Source organism: Ambystoma mexicanum, chromosome 13 (genome assembly GCF_040938575.1).
Source record: "Ambystoma mexicanum isolate Mex_15411 chromosome 13, UKY_AmexF1_1, whole genome shotgun sequence".
NCBI classification, from domain to species: domain Eukaryota; kingdom Metazoa; phylum Chordata; class Amphibia; order Caudata; family Ambystomatidae; genus Ambystoma; species Ambystoma mexicanum.
Window position 1 is genome coordinate 174,038,173 of NC_090938.1, and position 10,150 is coordinate 174,048,322.

Here is a 10,150-nt window from a genome sequence, read left to right on the forward strand (position 1 = left end):
TTCTCTTCTTGATTCAGGCTGTGAAGGTTAGATCCTCATTAAGACCATTTATGTGGGATTTGGTTCTAATAATCTCTGTTCTATTGCGAATAGTCTTCTTTCCACATTCATGCCCTTCAAATTGGATACGAGAATGGACCATCGGAAATCTGTTTCTGTGTGATTTCTCTCTAAAGAATGCTGCACTAATGGTCCTTTTTGATGTTTGTTCTTTATGCAGCTCTTGTGTTCACTCATGCGTACCTTACCCTTGGTCATTCCAATGTACAAGAGGTTGCATGGGGTCCTAATGCCATATACTATTTTGCTAGTATTACAGTTGGTAAGATGGAGTTGTTTCCACACTGTATTGGTACCTAAATCATATGTGGTGCTCGCTGTGGTCTGTGTACACATCACAGTTACCACAGGGCAAATGTCCTGTTGGTGGCAAGAGGCCCCATAACTGGGTAATGGTAGGGGTGGTACTTGTTGTAAATGGAAGAACGTTCTTACTGCGTTTGACTGCGAAAAACTGGAAATTTTAATTGCGACAGGCCCTTCTCCAAGTTGTGCGAATGTCTTAGAATCATATTTTTAATCTTATATGACAAGTTATTAGAAGTATTGACTGATACCAGTTTGTCATTGTGGTGAACGTCTTTCTCTTTTGGGTTCTCTGTTATTGTTGGTTGCTCTCTTTTTGCTTTTTGTGATCAAATGCTTTGGATATTGACATTGTGCCAATTTATCATCCAGATCCTTTGCACATCGGCAATATGTACTCCGCTCAGAGCTGTTTCAATGTAACCCGCAAAATTTTGCGTAGAGCAAATTGTCCTTCAATGATGAGGATGAAAACTCTTATAATGGAGCAGAGAGTTCCTGGCCAAGGGTTTGCTATATGGGTCAATTTTTAACATCCCTTCCTCTGCATAGATATTGCTATCTAGAAAGTTGGCCTTTTCTGCATTTATATCACACGTGAACTGTAGTGCTGTGTTGAGTGTATTGTATGCAACCAAATGACAAACTCCTGTGCCATGTGTAGAGACCCTCTCCACACGATCAGGACATCGTCAATTTACCTTTTCCATAGATCAAGGTTGCCATGGAATGGGTGGATTTCTTGTAGAATGTGTGCCAATTTGAATTCCTCTACATATAGGTTGGCTATGCTGGGGGCTACTGTGGAGCCCATCACTGTCCCTCTGGTTTGTTTGTCCAATTTTTGTTGAATTCAAACAAATTCTTTTAGCAAGATTTCTGCACACCGAGCAATAAGGTCTCTTGTTTCTGGGCAGAGTGCAGCATGATGTTGTTGTAAATGTCCTTTCACTAACACCACCAAATCTTTCAGGGGAGTGGAAGTATATACTGACACTATGTCACATGTATCAACAGTTGGATTTGGGTATCAAATGCCAAACCTTCTACCAAGTTGATGATGTGTGTGGTTTCTTTCACAAAATATGTCATTTTTGCTATTTGTTGCTTGTGGATCAAATCCGCAAATCGAGGAGGTTCCTGCACATAGCCGATCTCTGACACTATGGGTCTACCTGGAGTTCTAGTGGCATTCTTGTGGATCTTTGGAATTGTATAGAACAACTCTGTGCGCGTTGGAGCCGGTGTTAAAAACTAGACCTATTTTTTCCTTAGAGCCTGCCCTCCTCCTGTTCAGTCTGTACTTTTTCTCTAATTCGTTCCAAGATCTCTAGTGTGAGATCAATGGTAATAGGGGAATAGCTATCTGTGTCTTCTAGTTGTCACATTTGACATTCTTCCAAATAGAGGTGCCGGTCCTGTAGCACTCTAGCACCCCCTTTATCCACCTGTTTTATCACTATCAAATGATTATTTGATAGACGAGTAAGGGCTTCTTTTTCTTTTTTTGTAAGGTTATGATAAACCTTGCAGGGGCCCATTCTCTAGTTTGTCTATGTCAGCTAAGACACGTTCGAAAACTAGTGCCTCTCGTGAACTTGCTCGGGAGGGTACTACAAAAATAGAAGGATTTCTCAAGCTGGTCAAGCCGTTTTTTTCCTGTTCTTCTATGGTAGAGAAAAGGATTTTCAAATGTATCTTCCTCATAAACTTGTTTAATTCAGATCTATATTGAAACGGGTTATAGGGAGTACGCAGGTAAAAAACAAAAACCTTTTTCCAAGACATGTTGTTCTGTGTCTGTAACTGTCATGATGCCTACCCCCGGGGAACCAGACCAGATCCACCAGTCCCGGGAGCAGGCATCACGTTCCCGGGGCAGGGCCCAGCGACCCCTGTTAGGGGCCATCTGGACACAGTCCTGGCGCCTGTGGCGCCAGGCTCATATGAGACTTCAGTCCTGGCGCCAGAGGCGCCAGGCTCATAAGGAGAAAATTTACCTGGACTTACCTGATGCAGACCATGCTGCAAGGGATCCAAGCCCTCAAGAGGCCTAGAAGGGACTACTTTACCTAGGAACTCTTTGCCACTCAGGTGTGGCGGCGGAGGAATACTTACCTGGAACTACTTTGGAGGCTATTTAAACCACGCCCAAAGGGCAGCACACGCTTCGCGTTATTCTGCATCCAGCAGCGTAATGCTCACTGTGCCTACAGCAGCATCCAGACTTCAGCCACGGCCGCCTCGAACCCGGAGCACCTAGAAACAAAGGAAAGAAGGAGAAAGGTTAGAACTAGGACATTTACCAGTTTCTTACCTGTTTCCAGAGCCATGGTATTGTCGAACCAAAGGAAAGACTTCATTTTTAACGGCAGCAGCAGCGCCGCGCTGCACTCACCGTTCCTCGCAGCATCTTCACGTTTCACCGCAGCCTCCTGCATGTTCCCGCTGCATTCCGGCACCTGGGGAAAAACAAAGACAATAAGGTGAGCCAAGGGAACATATAGAGGAATACTGGTTACCACCCTAAAACTTAACTGATTTACCACCGGGGGAACCATTCCTCACCTCGGGTCGGCGCAGCTCCCACTGCATCATCGCCGTATCTCGGCCCCTAACGGGAAACAAAAGCACAACAGGGTGAATCAAAAGGACAATCAAGGGGAGCCACCTCCCGCCGAAGACTTACCTGATTTTACCGCCGGGGGTATAACTCCTCGACTCTGGTTTTCTCTCAGCACCTGAATAAAGGAAAAGACTACAGATTACGGGATTGGATAGGAGTCATGGTCAGGCATTTGAACTCTTACGAACTGCATACTTACGACGTCTTGCCGGGAGAGTCAATATAAAACCTGGAACTCACCAATTCCTTTGACCAGTGGAGCAACTGGTCCATCACGCGCCCTTGCGCTCGAAGCAGGATGGAGAGCTCGCCCTTTCAAAACATAAGGTGAGACTTTGGAGGGGACATCGGAGGTGGTCAGTGGGGAGAACATCGGGGTGGGGAAAATTACGCTCAACTCCACGGGTGGTTAATTCCCCTTTCTCCATCCACAGAAGAGTAAACCTACAGGCCAGACAAACGACACACCTCGCCCCTATGCATTTCGCTGGAGGAGGCCGCAGCAGCCCAGATCAGACCGGCGCCTCTGTGGGAGTCAGGTGAGCGTAACAGAATGCAAAGCCTACCTACAATTTCCCACCTGGGCGCTATGGAGACCTCAGAAACAGACCACCTGGCCCGATTGATAGGGGAACTGAGGGCCAAAGTGCATTCCGCCCGTCAAGAGACCAATACTCTTAGGAGAGAATTGATCTTATCAAAGGAGCGAACCGATGACCTTGCTAGGCAACTATTGCAAAGTCAGGCTGGACAAGCACCCCTACCTGGTTCCGGGGGAAATCCAGCCCCTGTGGTATCAAGTAACCCCGTACAAATAAACCTACCTGGAAGTATTCCATTAGCTCCACCCGAATGCTTTGCCGGAGATCCCAAAAGGTTTGCCGTATTTATGAACCAATGCCGCTTGCACTTTTTATGCAGACCTGGAGCCTTCCCAAACGATCAAGCCAAGGTAGCTTTTGTATTGTCATATCTCAGCGGCAGTGCAGCCGATTGGTCTATCCCACTGGTTACTCAGGATGACCCAATGCTCCGGGATTTTCAGGGCTTTCAAACTAGCATGGAAAGACTTTTTGGCCGGCACTCTCAAGGACAGGCTCTGGATAATTAACGTTTGTCCCTACGGCAGGGTAACCAGGATCTCCTGTCCTACATCGCGACCTTCAATAGGTTGATTGTAGAACCTGGGTGGCCTGAGGAAAATCGGATCACATTATTTCATCGAGGACTTCGAGGAGAACTCAAAGATGTCTTGGCTCAAGTCATGAATCCACCTCAAGACTGCGCTGAATATATAAACTTAGTGGTCCAGTTAGATCATAGACTTCAGAACAGAAAGGCAGATCGAGCCAGGTTTGAGAACCGGGTGTTGGTTAAAACCCCTGCTAACTCCAAAGGAGCCGATGATGCAGAACCCATGCAAATCAGAGGAGTTAAAGGACCCTTAACCCAGAAGGAAAGAGAAAGGAGATGGCACATGCAATTTTGCCTTTATTGTGGGACCTCTGGGCATTTTCTACGGGATTGCCCTGTAAAACCGCCCAAGAACGACCACGCCCGACAAGCGTAGAGGTCCGCTTGCCGAGCTTGAAGAAGGACACTCAGACCTCGCATTTCATCATGCCAATGGTCCTCGTAGATCCTGAGCAACCATCGCGTATGCATGCCGTAAAAGCATACATCGATAGCGGGGCCATAGGAAACTATGTGGACCACGAATTGGCTTCCAGGATGGATCTGCCTCTCTGACGTAAAACCACCTCAGATGTCATCACCACAGTGGATGGAACCGTAATCGCCTCTGGGCCTGTAACACATTCCACCGCAGAGATGACACTAGTGGGTCAGGATGGGCATCGAGAGACTATTGTGTTTATTGTAATCAAAGCCCCACAGTTCCAGATAATACTGGGGATACCTTGGTTGGAAACACATAATCCTAGTATTGATTGGCGAGAAAACAGAATAACCTTAATGGGTTGTGCACAAACCTGTTACCCAAAGAAAAACCTGAATGCAGGCCTGGCTACAGTAACCACAGCAATCATGCAACTACCTCCAGAGTACCAAGAATTCCAGGACGTCTTCCAAAAGGAACAGGCTAACACCTTACCTCCTCACAGATCGTACGATTGTCAAATCAATCTCATACCCGGTGCACAACCCCCTTGTAGCAGAATCTATGCCCTTACGGAACCTGAGAACCTCCACCTACGACAATATTTAGACCAATACCTTGCCAATGGTTTTATTCGCCCATCCAAGTCCCCTGCATCTTCAGCTTTCTTCTTCGTGCCCAAAAAGGAAGGTGACCTTAGAACGTGCATAGACTACCGTGCATTGAACCAGATAATGGTAAAAAACCGATACCCATTGCCTCTGATCCCTGAACTACTAGACCAGGTGAAGGATGCTTGAATATATACCAAACTAGATCTCCGGGGGGCATACCATCTGGTACGAGTAAAAGAAGGCGACGAATGGAAGAATACCTTCCGCACCAAATATGGATTATTCGAATAACAGGTGATGCCTTTCGGGCTGTGCAACGCACCAGCAGCCTTCCAATACTTCATGAACGATGTCTTTCGAGAACTCATTGACGTTTGTGTTGTCGTATATATCGATGACATTCTGGTTTACTCCTCTTCGGAATCTGATCATGTGAGACACGTCCGAGCAGTTCTTGAGAAATTGCGCCAGCACAAACTATATGCTAAATTAGAAAAATGCGTTTTCCATGCCACAGAAGTTGAATTCCTTGGGTTTATCCTAACACCGAAAGGAGTCCGAATGGACTCACGAACAGTGGACGGAATCCTTAAGTGGCCATCACCAAGTTCAGTTAAAGGAGTTCAAAGCATGCTCGGCTTTGCTAATTTCTACCGCAGATTCATTCCGGATTTTTCACATGTTGAACATCCCATCACAGCACTCTTGCGGAAAAATAAACTCTTTATGTGGACTGAAGAAGCCGAAAAGGCCTTCCAAGAACTGAAAGCGAAATTCACGTCTGCACCTGTATTAAAGCACCCACGCCCTGAACTTCCATACATAGTGGAAACTGATGCATCCAGTCTAGCCATGGGAGCTGTCCTGTCTCAAAGGGACCCTGAAACTGGCCAGCTTCACCCAGTAGCGTTTTGGTCCAGAAAATTCTTGGCACCTGAGTTAAATTATGCAGTTACCGACAAGGAGCTATTAGCCATTAAGTCCACCTTCAAAGCTTGGCGGCATTATCTTCTCGGTGCCAGGCATATCATCACTGTGATCACCGATCACCGGAACTTACAATATTTAAAAACAGCCAAGGCTCAATCATCACGTCAACTCCGATGGGCATTGTTCTTTGCCGAGTTCGATTTCGTAATCACCTACCGCCCAGGTTGTAAGAATGGTAAAGCTGGCGCTCTATCCCGAATAGGGATGCGAGAGACTGAAGTGAACTCAGAACCAGTACCTATAATTTCAGAACAAAGGATTCTTGGTATGACCACTCTACAAACTCTAGAGGACATTCAGAGTACAATCCAGCAACTCTTTGATCCTACAGCCTTACAGGACTGGGTAAAGAGAGGCCCGAACTTTTCAGTCAGCAATGCCCTACCTTATTACCAAGGGCGCCTGTTTCTGCCACACAAGGAACTACAAGAGCTAGTCATTTCCCGTTATCATGATACCCTGATGGAGGGGCACCTAGGTATTGCAAAAACCGAAGCGAAAATCAAAAGACAATTCTGGTGGCCCATCTGGCAAAAGGACATTAAGTCATTTGTGATGTCTTGCGGCGTTTGCGCCCAGAACAAAAGTCCGAAGAAAAAGCCAGCTGGACTCTTACAACCATTGGACATTCCGCCTGCACCATGGCATACCTTATCATTGGACTTTATTACTGACCTACATCCTTGCAACGGGTTTAACACCATTCTTGTTATAGTGGATCTTTTTTCCAAAATGGCCCACTTTATTCCTCTGAAAGGGCTACCTTCAGCTTCAATCCTAGCCAAGGAATTCCTTGAAAACATTGTTCGTATACATGGATTTCCATCCGTACTGGTCTCTGACCGGGGCAGTCAATTCATTTCTCATTTTTGGAGAAAATGTTGTCAACTGGTGCAAATTGACGTGAGGTTATCAACCAGTCACCACCCCCAGACCGATAGTCAAACGGAGAGGACTAACCAGACTCTTGAACAATACCTGCGTTGCATGTTGCATCAGACTGAGAGCAATTGGAAGGACATTCTTTGGATCGCTGAATATGCATACAATAATTCAGTTAATTCTGGAACTGGGCAAAGCCCTTTCTATACCCTGTACGGACACCACCCTCGAACCTCAGACCTTGACTCAACCCAACACCTTGAAATGCCTGCAGTGGACCATTTACACTCCACGATTACACAAGCCTTTAAGGAAGCAACAGCACATTTGAAGCAAGCGAAGGAGAGATACAAGAAGGATGCGGATCGGCATAGAAGTGATGCTCCACAATACCAGATAGGAGACCAAGTATGGGTAGCCACAAAACACATACCGCTCAAGGGAACACGGACCTTTAATCCGAGATATTTGGGACCTCACTCTGTTAAGGCCATTATCAACCCGGTGGCCGTCAAGTTGGACTTACCGGCTAATATGCGCATTCACCCCGTCTTTCATGTGTCACTTTTGAAGCCAGTGCAACGAGGGACAAGACTAACCAAGCCACCAGACCCCATCCTTATAGACGGAGAACCCGAATTTGAGGTTAAAAACATCCTGGACTCCAAGATGGTGAAATCAAAACTTTTTTATTTGATTGACTGGAAAGGTTATGGACCACAGGAAAGGTCTTGGGAACCTAGTGACCACGTACATGCACCTCGGTTGGTGAAAAGATTCCACCGAAATTTCCCGGACAAACCTACACCGCCAGGAAGAACGACTTTAGGAGGGGCCTTGGGGGGGGGGGTGCTGTCATGATGCCTACCCCCGGGGAACCAGACCAGGTCCAGCAGCCCCGGGAGCAGGCATCACGTTCCCGGGGCAGGGCCCAGCGATCCCTGTTAGGGACCATCTGGACACAGTCCTGGTGCCTTTGGCGCCAGGCTCATATGAGACTTCAGTCCTGGCGCCAAAGGCGCCAGGCTCATAAGGAGAAAACTTACCTGGACTTACCTGATGCAGACCATGCTGCAAGGGATCCAAGCCCTCCCCTCAAGAGGCCTAGAAGGGACTACTTTACCTAGGAACTCTTTGCCACTCGGGTTTGGCGGTGGAGGAATACTTACCTGGAACTACTTTGGAGGCTATTTAAACCACGCCCGAAGAGCAGCACACGCTTTGCGTTATTCTGCATCCAGCAGCGTAACGCTCACCGTGCCTGCAGCAGCATCCAGACTTCAGCCACGCCCGCCTCGAACCCGGAGCACCTAGAAACAAAGGAAAGAAGGAGAAAGGTTAGAACTAGGACATTTACCAGCTTCTTACCTGATTCCAGAGCCATCGCATCGTCGAACCAAAGGAAAGACTTCATTTTTACCGCCAGCAGCAGCACCGCGCTGCACTCACCGAAGCACGGAAACTGCTCTCCTGAACATCCGTGAGGACCTGCTCCTGAACCTTGACTCAAACACTCCCTGTGTTCTCATTTTGCTCGATCTCTCCTCTGCCTTTGACACTGTCAACCATGCCATCCTGCTCAACCGTCTCCGTGATAACCTGGGTATCACTGGTCAGGCTCTGACATGGCTGACCTCTTTCCTTTCCGGTCGACCCTCCCAGGTCCAAATGGGCTCCTTCCTCTCTGACATCTTTTTCTCCACCTGTGGTGTCCCCCAGGGATCCAACCTCTCTCCCTGGCTTTTCAACCAGTATCTGGCACTCCTTGCCCACCGCATCGCCGCTCTCTGCCCCCACTTCCAGTGCTATGCGGACGATACCCAGCTCATTTTCAGGCTACCCTCGGCCTCCTCCTCTCCTTCCCTCATCTCCGACTGTCTGTCTGCTATCCAGGAATGGTGTGCCGCCAATGACCTCTGCCTTAACGCCAGTAAGACTGAGATTCTACTCATCGGCACACCCACTCCCTCCTTCCCTGTAGCTCTCTGGCCATCCTCCCTTGGCCCCCTTCCTGCCCCTACCTGCAAGGCTAAAAACCTCAGGGTCATCTTCGACTCCACACTCTCCTTCTCTCCTCATATATCTGACGTCTCTAAGAAGTCACACTACCAGCTGCACCTCCTCAGAGGTATTCTTCCCTTCCTCTCCTTCCCCCAGAAGCTCACTGTCTCCCGAGCCCTGGTTCTCTCAAGGCTGGACTACTGCAACAGCCTCTATCTTAATCTGCCTGCCTCCACTCTCCGCCCTCTGCAACTTATCCAGAACAGAACTGCGAGACCTGTCCTTGGCCTCAAGCCCAGGGACCGTATCTCTCCAGGACTGAAATCTCTTCACTGGCTCCCAGCGGCTGCGAGGATTAAGTTCAAAACCCTCTGCATTGTCCTCAAGGCCTTCTGGGGCCTGGGGCCTAAATACCTTCAACTCTCTCTTCCTAAATATCTTCCTTCACGAGCCCTTCGCTCCTCCGTCTCCAACTCCCTCATGGTCAGCCGCTTCTCTAAGCAACGAGCTGGGGGTAGATCTCTCTCCGCAGCAGGGGCCTCCCTCTGGAACAGCCTTCCTGCCTCCCTGAAACTTGAGGAGAACCATCTCCGGTTCCGGAAGCACCTCAAAACCTTCCTCTTCGCTTCTGCCTTCTCTCTCCCTCTCCCCTGCTAAACCTGCTTAACTCCCCACTGAATTCTGCACTAAACTTGCATCTCGGCCACTCTCAGCGACCTCGGTCCAGGACCCAGTCACTCTCCACTTGCACTGCCTCCCTGGCTCCCCCTGCACTGTGGGACTGTCACTGTATCCCTACAGCCCCCTTCCCTGCACTTCCCAGCACTTGCTCTGCACTTACCTCGCACTTGCCACCAGCTGGCCCTTTTTATATATTATTTATTATTTATTATTGTATTACACTACTTACCTTGTACTGCACTTTCCCCCCCACCTCCTCCCCCTGCACTTTCTCCTTTTCCCCCTACCTCTGCACTTGCGCGATCTGAATGACACTTGGCCTAGTAGGATCGTTTGTCTGTCTTCCCCTTGTTTTCCCTCCCTCCCTGCCTC